This window comes from Vulpes lagopus, chromosome 3 (assembly GCF_018345385.1).
Source record: "Vulpes lagopus strain Blue_001 chromosome 3, ASM1834538v1, whole genome shotgun sequence".
NCBI classification, from domain to species: Eukaryota; Metazoa; Chordata; class Mammalia; order Carnivora; family Canidae; genus Vulpes; species Vulpes lagopus.
This window is the reverse complement of record NC_054826.1, coordinates 21520591-21531699: the sequence shown is the minus strand read 5'-3', so window position 1 is coordinate 21531699 and position 11109 is coordinate 21520591.

Here is an 11109-nt window from a genome sequence, read left to right as displayed (position 1 = left end):
AGGTCAATAATGTTTGTAAATAATTTACTGTTATTGCCTGGGATATTCAGTTGTTTTTATTTCTTTAATTATTATAATTTATTATTTATTATATACTTTATTATTGAATTTATTATTATTTTTAATGTATTAGTTATTAATAATTTTAATAGTCTACTACTAATAAAATAATGGAAGAATATTGTCATTCAGTAGGGTTATGGCGGTGGGCCATTAAATGATCTATGAACAGGAACCTTCACTCTGCTTTGTGGGGGCCAGCCTTGCTCGAAAAAGACAACTAAATGGACCAGAGAGCCACTTTTTCGCCTCACCAATTTTACACAGCTATCCTCACTTGCTAAACATCTTTCTGGCATCCAGTTTATTTTTATTACATATGGTAATTCAATTTTTTGAATTTTAATTTTTGCCTATTTAGTATATTATTAATGAATTTAAGTTTTTTTCTCCCAAGCTTTTTTCTTACATCTGTTTTTAAATCTTTTTTTTTGTTTAAAAGATTTTATTTATTATTCATGATAGTCACACTGGAGAGAGAGAGAGTGAGGAGAGGAGAGAGAGGCAGAGACATAGGCAGAGGGAAGAGAAACAGAAGCAAGGCCTCCATGAAGGAGATCGACAGTGGGATTCGATCCTGGGTCTCCAGGATCACAGCCCTGGCGCCAAAGGCAGGCGGCTAAACCACTGCGCCACCCAGGGATCCCTATTTCTTACATCTGTTAATGAAATTATGCTATGGTTTTCTGTGCATAAATTATATGCATATTCTTTTTTTATTTCACATATTCAATATGTATCTTAAAGTTAATATTAATTTTCAGTGGTTTGTACAATACACACTTAACTCTCCACCCACAGAATGAAATTTTTGTTTGTTTTTTGCCTTTTTGGCACTCCAGTGGTTATTTTGTTTTTTCTTAATGATATAAGGTTGAGCACTATCACCTAGGATTTTATGCTATTTGTATATCTAGTATTATATGCTCATTTCTCTATTTCGTTGGTCTATTTTTAGAGTGTCTGAGTGAAGTATAGTGGAGCTACACATCTGAGTGAACACAGTTCTGACTCAACTTTGATGGTCTACAAATACGTTCTAACCTTTTTCTTTGCATCGTAACTGGATAGAAATCACACATCACATTTAACCTTTGTGGTGTTTGTTTTAATATTTTCTGCGGCCATTTGACTTGCTTTTGGGACAACAGTATATGAAAGGATGATGTAAGTTCTTTGTGACAGAAAATTTAAGTGACATTTCGTATTTTACCAACTTTCACTACCGCTGACTATGGTGATCTAGATGCACCTCTGTCTCAGATGGAGCCTCATTAGCCTGCATTCCTGGTGTGTCCATGAGCTGTTCCCTCTTGATTAAACTATGTAGGATAATCATATTTACGTCGATATGTAAACTTTCTGTTGGAGTGATTGTGTCTACCATCAAATTAGTTGCCCTATTTGTGTGTCTCCTAAGATAAGTGTTTTTATCAATATCTACAGTTGTGTACCCTACGTAATACTCTTAGATAAAAGGTACCTGTAAACACTTGGTCTAATTAACATGCAAATGACTTTGCATACTTTATGGTCTTTTTCCTCCAGTAAGTCTGCTGTGCTGTTGGTTACCTACTTCTTACCACAATATTTTTCACTACATGTTCAAACATGAAACATAATCCTCTTTCACTTTTCTTGTGTTTTATTTTAACTAATAAAGGATACAACCACTGATCTCAGTGATTTGTGCAGGACCAGAGTACTTAAACACAGACACACATGTATATGCATAACTCTACAGAGTATGAATTTAGGATGCAAATGACTCTGAGGTCCGCTTATTGTATGATATTGATTGTAAGACATTAATCTAATAGGTTGAGGCAAGATTTAGTGTATTAATGAGTTCTTTTATTATTTGTTCTTACTTTTTCTTTTTTTTTCCTATGAAAGTATATTATCATTCATTTTTTTTTTTGTTGGTTTTTTTTTTAATTTATCTGCTTTGTATGCTAGGTGTCACTCCTGAATAGTTTTTTTTTTTTCCCGAACTTTACTTCTAAACTTTCTTTATATTTTAAAGTCGATCACCTTTCCTTCATACTGTAAAATTAATTTTGTCTTGCCCAACGGTTCTAGTGTAATAATGGTAAATAAAATTGGACTGTAATACTAATATTACAGAGAAATGAAAATTTATGATTTTTAAACTTCAGCGTTCCTGCCTGTTTTTCAGTGGGGAGTAGTTAAATATTACTATGAGATTGATTATCATTTTCTTTTTAGTTTGTAAGGAGTTAAATTATTAATGCACACAAACAAAAAGTAGTAAATTGATTCCCGTCTGTCTGTGTAAGCATACTTTAATATCCTAGACCTAACTACGAATGAGGTATTTCATCCCAATGAGAGGAAAAGCTGATCAGTAGATGATTATGTGAAAAATTCATGATATTAGTTGCATTTTTACTGATTATCTTATTTTGCATAATTGTTGATTCTATATATTTTTTCTTTTCTTTTTTTAAATCTTTTTGGTCTACTGTCTGCATTGCAGGCCTAAGAGGAATAGTCATTAAAAGTACCACTGGAGAAACGTTGAGATTACAACAATAAGGGTGGATTGAAGAAACTGAGCAAGTGGTCAATTGAGGAATATACCCTGTGGGATGTCAATTCAAGACACAGAAGGTTCTCAAGGAAAGGTAAAAGTGAGCTATTCTACAACCAGAAATTGCACTTCTAGGTATTTACACTAATGATACTTATGTAGGAATCCAAGGGGCACCTGCACCCCGAATTTCATAGCTGCAATGTCGATGATGGCCAAGACCATGGAAATACGAGCTTGAGATGTCCCCCTGAAATGTTGAGTGATAAAGAAATGTGAATGTATATATACACACACATATGGGATAATAGCAATCAGAAAGAACAAATACCATTTACATACACGCATGGATCTGGAGCGAAATGAAATAAGTCAGAGAAAGACATTATCATATGGTTTACTTCTGTGGGATTAAGAACAGTGGGAGTCTTAGGGGAAGGGAGAGGGAAATCTGATTGGGGGGGAAGTCATCAAAGTGGGAAGAAAAAACTTGAAGAGAATATTAAACTATGGGGAACAGGAGGGTGCTGGAAGGGCAGGTGAGTGGGGGGGATGGGTAATTGGGTGTGGGCATTATGCGACGGGCATTATTGTTGAACACTGGTGTGTTATAAGCAACTCATAACATTATTGTATTCTACATTCGAAACCTAGCGATTTACGGTATTTTGGCTATTGATTTTAAAAAAGAAAAAAAAAATTTAGATTGTTTTGCCAAAATAGCAATCATGCAGAAAGGTCTCAGGATTCTCTAAAACTGGACTGTCCTACTTGAATACTTCTGGGGCTTATTTGGACTAATTTTTTAGTTTCTTCAATAAAACAATACAATTATTTTTTAAAAAGAATAACCCCCCCCAACCCCTCCAAAACGTAGTATTAACATCTAGTTTAAACTTTCAGTTTTGTATGGTTCTTGTAGCAAAATTCGTAAGCAAACAAAAAACTTTCATTAACTTTGAGTTTCTAAAGTTAAATATATACATATTTTATTATCCTTGGTTTGTTTAAAAAATAGCATTCTCTTACCACAGAATAAGGAGGGTAGCTAATTCATAGATAGCCAGGTGACAATTAGTGGAAAGCTAAAAATTACTTGGGGGAGATTGATAGATAGAAATATTGAGAGAGTTAACAATTCACAAAATTTAATGCCAGACTACTGTCATAGAACATAGAAGTGCCCCCTGAAAGCTAAAAATTTGGAAATATTGTTTTGTGATATAGTCTATTTTCAAATATTAATTTACGGATACATTGAACTGTGAGAGAACTAAAGGACATGAGAAATTTAGAAGTGCAATGGATGAGGGACCAAGTCCTTAGAATGAGAATTGTGTATGGGGTGGCAGGTGTTATATTGCTTGGTTTTCAGTGCCAAAAATTCGTTCTCAGGTTTGAAGACGTCCGTAGAGATAATTTCTACTCACTTTCACCTTCAAATGCAAACTTCTAGGAATAATTGCTCCTCATGTACTCTTAATTTTTTTTCTGCCCAATTCCCTGTGGCAATATTGTCCTCTTAAATGTCATAGTATTCCAGTAATATGTTTTGTGGAGCCCATTAATAACCTCTATGAGGCTATAAATTATTGGACACTTTCATGCCTCCCTTGCTTCGTGCACTCATTAATCACTTATCAAAGTTGTCAATTTGGCTGTCTTCGTAGCTCCTTCATTTCCTCATATGTTTTCCAGCATTTATTTGTTGTCTACAACTGTCGGGGCCTTTGAGTTCATTCTGTTATGGTGGCCTTTCCATTTTATCCAATCTTCATCTTAATAACCACTGTAAGACTTTTTTTTCTTTCCTTTTATTCCCTATACCATCTCTTTAGTTAATTTGTTCTATGCCTCATGATTTTGCATGTATTCTATCCATAACTTATTTGAAATAATTTTAGTATAGAACTTTGTTCTGATTCCTAGGATTAACAAAAAAAAAAAATAAAAATTTTTTTTTTTGATGATATTTAATTGTACCTGATTGAGATTGAGCAAATCCGTATTTATCTTTTGTGTTGTTCAGATATCATTTGGTTTCTGAGCTTAGTAAATGGTACCACCAGCACCTAATTTATCTATGCATTAGTTGCCACTTTAAATCTCATAATTTTCTCTCCAATGGCGTATCAATTTTTTCAATATTCCTTTTCTTACTTTGTTAAGAGTTCTTCAATAAACTCCATTCTCTTCATCAATATAGCCCACTTCCATAAATAAGAATTCACGATTTCTTTTTTTTTTCCCCCCCTGTATGACTGCAGGTCTTCCTTGATAGACTGTATACAATTATCTAATTTTAAGTTAATATTGATTTTCTACAGGGATCCATGATTGTTTTTCTTATCTATCTCTTTTCCTCTCATCCGTTGTTGTTGTTTTTTTTTTTTTTTTTTTTTTTTTTTTTTTTTTATTGAGAGAGATAAGACAAAACATCATGGATCCCGGTAGAAATTCTTAACTTAAAATTAGGATTAAATTGTAGTCAGTCTATCTAGGAAGATCTGCAGTCATCAGGAAAAGATTCTGATGTCTTATTTAAGGAAGTGGGCTATATTGGATGAAGAGAAGTGCGATGTTTTTGAAGTACATTTAACAAGTAGATAGGTAGATTGAATAAATTGATAGCACATTGGAGAGAAATTATTGAGATTTATATTGGCACAAACTTATGATGATAAAATTTGGTGCTGGTGGTTACCATTTACTAAGTCAGAAAACACATGAGAGTTGAACAACACAAAAGATAAATACGGATTTGCCTCAATCTCAAATTCAGGTACATATTAAATATCATTCTTAGATTTTCTTTGTTAAACCTGGATTCAGAACAAAAGTCTATACTAAAAATTAATTTCAAATAAAAGTTATGATAGAATACATGCAAAATCATGAGACATAGATAAAATTAACTAAAGAGAAGGTATAGGAAGATTAGGAAAGAAAAAAAGTCTTACAGTGTTTATTACATGAAAGATGGATAATGGAAAAGGCCACATTACAGAATGAGACTCAAAGCCCAGACAGTTGGTATGAAACATAATTAAGTGAAAACAGATGGGAAATGGAAGAGCTACGATGACAGCCAAATTGACAACTTTGATAAGTGTTAAGAGTGCTCAAGCAGGTGAGGGCATGAAATTGTCCAATATTTTTAGCCTAAGGAGGTTATTATTGGCTCTTCTAAACTTATTCTGGAATACTATGACTTTGTAGAGGACATATTGCCACAGGGGGAATTGCCCCCCCCCGGCAGAAAAAAAAATTAAGAGTTACATGAGGGCAGTTATGCCTAGAAGTTTGCATTTGGGAGGTGATGTGAGTAAAAAAATTATCTCTACGTTTCATTCCTGAGACATTTTTTGGAAACTGGAAGAACAAAAAAAGATGAAATCTGCCTACATACACTATTTCTTTTTAGGACTTGGTCTAATTCCTTTTGCCTTCTAAATTTTCTCTTGTCCTTTAGTTCTCTCCTCAGTTCAATTGATCAGGTATATTAATATTTGAAAATAGACTATATCACTAAAACAATATTTCCAAATTTTTAGTTTCAGGGGGGGCACTCTATGTTCTAAGGACAGTGTCTGGCTTTAAAATTTTGTGTTTTGTTTACTCTTCTATTATTTCTATCAATCCCCAAGTAATTTTTAGGCTTTCACAAATGTCACCTGGCTATCTTAGAATTAGATTTCTCCTTTTGCTGTGGTAAGTGAATGCTATTTTTAATCAAACTTGGATTTTTAAATATGGATATATTTAACTTTAGTAACTCATTTTATTGAAAGTTTTGTTTTACTACTGATGTTTGTACAAGTTCCATTCAAAACATGGAATGTGGTTCATACTAGATGTTAGATACTAACTGTTTTGGGAGAGTTACTTTTTAAAAAAAAAATAATTGTATTGTTTTATTGATGAACTAAATTGAAGTCCAAATAAAGCAGAAGTATCAAGTAGGCTGTTCACTGTTTAGAGATCCTGAGACCTTCTGCCTGATTGCTTTTGGGCAAAACATCTTTTTTTTTTCATTTTTTAATTCAATTAGCCAAAATACAGTAAATTGCTTAGTTCAGATGTAGAATTCATAATTTCGGAGTTGCGTATTTATCACCCAGGTTCATCATTAATGCACTCCATAATGACCAATCACCAAATTTCCCATCCCCCACTCACCTCCCTTCCAAGCAGCCCTTGTTCTTTAGATAATGTCTCTCAAGGTTTTTCTAAATCTTGATGACTTCCATTCAGTTTTCTCTCCATTCACCTTATGACCTCCCACTGTTTCTAAATCCCACATGATGAAACCATATGATAAGTTGTCTTTCATCTGACTTATATTCATTTTCGCTCCAGTTCCTTCCGTGTAGATTGTAAATGGTATTTGTTCTTTCTGATTGGCTAATATCCCATTGGTGTGTAGTTATACTTTCACATTTCTTATTTCACTCATCTCTCAGTGGACATCTCAGCTCTTTTCCTTGTCTGGCATCATCGACATTTGTGCCTTATGAACATTCGGGTGCAGGTGCCCCTTTGGATTCCTACATTTGTATCTTTAGGTAAATACCTAGTAGTGCAAATTATGGGTTGTAGAATAGCTCATTTTTAACTTCTTGAGGAACCTCCTGTTTTTAATATGACATCCCACAGGAGATATTCTCTAAATTGACACACTCTGCTCTGTTCTTCATCCACCTTATGTTGTAATAATCAACCGGTTTTCCCAGTGGTTACTTCTTAAGTGTTATTCCTCTTAGCTGCAATGCCAGACAGTAGACCAAAGAAGATTTAAAAAAAGAAATAGGAAAAAATATATAGATATCAACTTTATCAAAATTAGGATAATCTGTAAAATGCAACTAATATCATGAATTTTCACATAATCATTACTGCGCAGCTTTTCCTCCTCTTGGTTGAAATTCCTCATTCGTAGTTAGGTCTAGGATATTAAAGTATGTTAACAGACACAGGATTCTTTTACTACTTTTTGTTTGTGTGCTTATAGATTTAACTCCTTACAAAAAAACAAAAAAAAAAAACAAAAAAAAAAAAAAAAAAAAAAAAAAAAAAAAAAACAAAAAACAAAAAAAAAAAAAAAAAAAAACAAAAAAAACCAAACAAAAAAAAAAAAAAAAGAATAAGTAATCAATCCTCATGTTAAATTTTAAATACTCACCCCCTGAAAAACAGTCTGAACTGCTGAAAGTAAATTTAAAAACTAATAAATTTTCTTTCTCTGTATATAGTATTACTCAGGTCATTTTTTTACCATTATACACTTGAACACGTTGGGCAAGACAAAATTATTTTACAGTATGGATGAAAGGTGATTCGACTTTAATATAATGAAGTTTAGAGTAATGTTCGAGGAAAAAAAAACTATTCAGGAGTGACTCCTAGAATACAAAGACAGAAAAATTTAAAAAAAAAAACAAAACAAAAAAAAAATCACAATGATAATGGTACTTCCAGAGGAAAAAAAAAAGAAATAGTAAGAACTATATAATAAAGAACTCATTAATACACTAATTCTTGCCCTCAACTATTAGGATTATTGTTCTTTACAATCAATTATCATCATATTAAGGCGGACCTCATGAGTTCATTTGCATTCCTTATGAACGCTGTAGATTTATGCATATACATGTGTGATCTGTGTTTTTAAGTACTGGCTGAACATTTCACTGAGATCATTGGACTTGTTGTATTCCTTTTCAGTTAAAAAAAAAACCAAGAAAAGTGATGTGTCATGTTTCATGTTGTGAAAACATGTTGTGAAAATATATTGTGTAAGGAATAGGTAACCTACAGCCACAGCTGTCGTTTATGGAGGAAAATGGTCATTAAGTTGCAATGTCATTTGCGTTAATTGAGAACCTAGTGTTTACAAGGTACTTTTATCTAGATGTATTAAGTAGGGTTCGCACAACTGTTGAGATTGGAGATAAAACACGTTATGTAGGTGTATACAAAATTGGGCATCTAATTTTGGATGGTTACACATCACTCCAAACAGAAAGTTTACATTTCACGTAATTTGTTATCATACCATAGATAAATATGAGGGTTCTGCTCATGGACTCATCTCAGGAATGAGGCTAATGAGGCTCCCAGCTTGACAGGTGATTCTATGATCACCATAGCAGCAGGTAGTGAATGTGGTAAATTACGAAATGGCTCTTAAATTTTATGTCACTGAACTTACAATCATTCCTGTTTCATTTTCCTGTTGTCCAAGCAAGTCATATGGCCGCAGAAAATTTATAAACAAACACACATGTGTAGGGATGTGTGATTCTATCATGTTACTGCAAAGAAAAAAGGTTAGAAAGATTTGGTGACCATCAAAGGTTGGTCAGACTGTGTTCACCAGATGTGTAGCCTCACTATTATTCACTCAGAAACTCTAAAACTAGACAAACGTAATAGTGTAATGAGCATAAGGACTTGATATACCAATTAGCATATATCCGAGGTGATAGTGCTCAACCCTTATTATCATAGGATAAACAAAATAACACTGGAGTGCCAAAAGCAAAACAAACAATAAAATTCATTCTGGGGGTGGAGAGTTAATTGGTACAAAACCACTTTGAATATTTTATTAAATTATAGATTCATATTGAATATGTGTATAAAAAAAGAATATGCATATAATTTATGGCCTACAGAATCCCATTGCTTAATTTCATTAACAGAGGTATGGATATATGGGATCCCTGGGTGCGCAGTGGTTTAGCGACTAGCCTTTGGCACCAGGGCGTGATCCTGGAGGACCCCAGGGATAGAATCCAAGTCGAGCTCCCTGCTTGGAGCCTGCTTCTCCTCTGCCTATGTTCTCTGACTCTCTCTCTCTCTCTCTCTCCTCTCTCTCTGTGTGACTATCATGAATAAGTATATAAAATCTTTAAAAAAATAAAAAGATTAAAAACAGATGTATGAAATAGCTTGGGAGAAAAAAACTTTAATTCATTTTAATATAACTATTTAGGCTATTTTAAAATTATAATATTGAATTAACATATGGTTATTAAAAATAAACGGATGCCAGAAGATGTTTGCAAGTGTGGAAGATGTGTAAATTGTGAGGGCAGATAAGTGGCTCTCTGGTTCAGTTAGTGGTCTTTGAGCAGCGGCCCCCAAAGAGCAGTTGTGAGGTTCCGGTTCATAGATTCATGTAAGGACACCCAGATCCCTACTGAATGTCAATATTCTTCCATTATTTTTGAGTAAACTTTATATTTTTGTAATAAATAATACATAAAAATAATAATAAAGTATATAATAAAGGATATAATACATATAAACTTTTATAATAAAGTACTAAAAACAACTGAATATCCAGGCCAATAACAGGTAATTTTTTTTTACAAACTTTATTGACTAAAAAAAAAGTCCATCAAATAACATTTCTGGTGTAAGTAAGAATAAGAAACAGGCAAAATAAATTATGTTTAGATATAGATTCATAGGACAATGTAAGCGTAAAGTAAATTATATAGATCATCGTCACATAATTTTATATATGGACTTATACCAAGTCGGTGTGGTGGTTATTATAAATGAAATCATCAGCCTCAGGTATTCTGGAGTGCGTAATCTAAAAACAATTACGGCACTTTGTTTCATTTATTGGAACTGAGCATATACTTTTTTCTGGATTCTTCTCTTTTTTTTGTTAGATTTTATTTATTTTATTCATGCGAGGCACACAGGAAAGAAATAGACAGTGGAGAAGCACAGGTCCTCACAGGAGAGCCCGATGTGGCGCCTCAACAATACTGACCCGGGTTCAGGACCTGGCTGGAGGCAGACTCTCAATAACCCCCACCTCCCACCACCCCCGGCCGCCGATGTCCCCCCCCCCCCCCCCCCCCCCCCCCCCCCCCACCATGCGCTCCAAGGTTTTCTCACATTCCTACTTCAACACCTGCAAATTTTCGCGCCAGTTGAGTCTTCTACTCTTCGCCCGTACCCCCCCCCCCCCCCCCCCCCCCCCTCGCGCCGGCACCCCCCCCCACCACCCCCCCCCTGCAACCCAGGCATCCATGGATTCTTCTTTAACATCAATTTGGTACATATGATAGCAGTCTAATAAAAACCAAATATGCCATAAATTATTTTTAAGACATATTCATGGGTCCTATAATAAACCATATCTAACAATTAGAGCCATCTGCATGAGAAACTAAAAATCTTGAAAATATAGTTAAAGATTATTAATTTTTCCAGTGAAAAACAAACAGAACTCAGGTTAGGCTGGATGAAATTCCACCTGTGGCTTGTAATTGCTCTTTGAAACTTGGGAGGGTTATTTTGCATTTTCTGAACTTGTAGTTATATAATCCAGTGGGACAAAGGGACCTGTCACATGATTGTTGTGAGGATTTTATATGTCTGATTGAGTTGCTTTGAGCAATGCTTTTAATATTTATATGATTAGTATATTATCATGAATCATGATTGAGGTTATTATTATTTTTGTTATT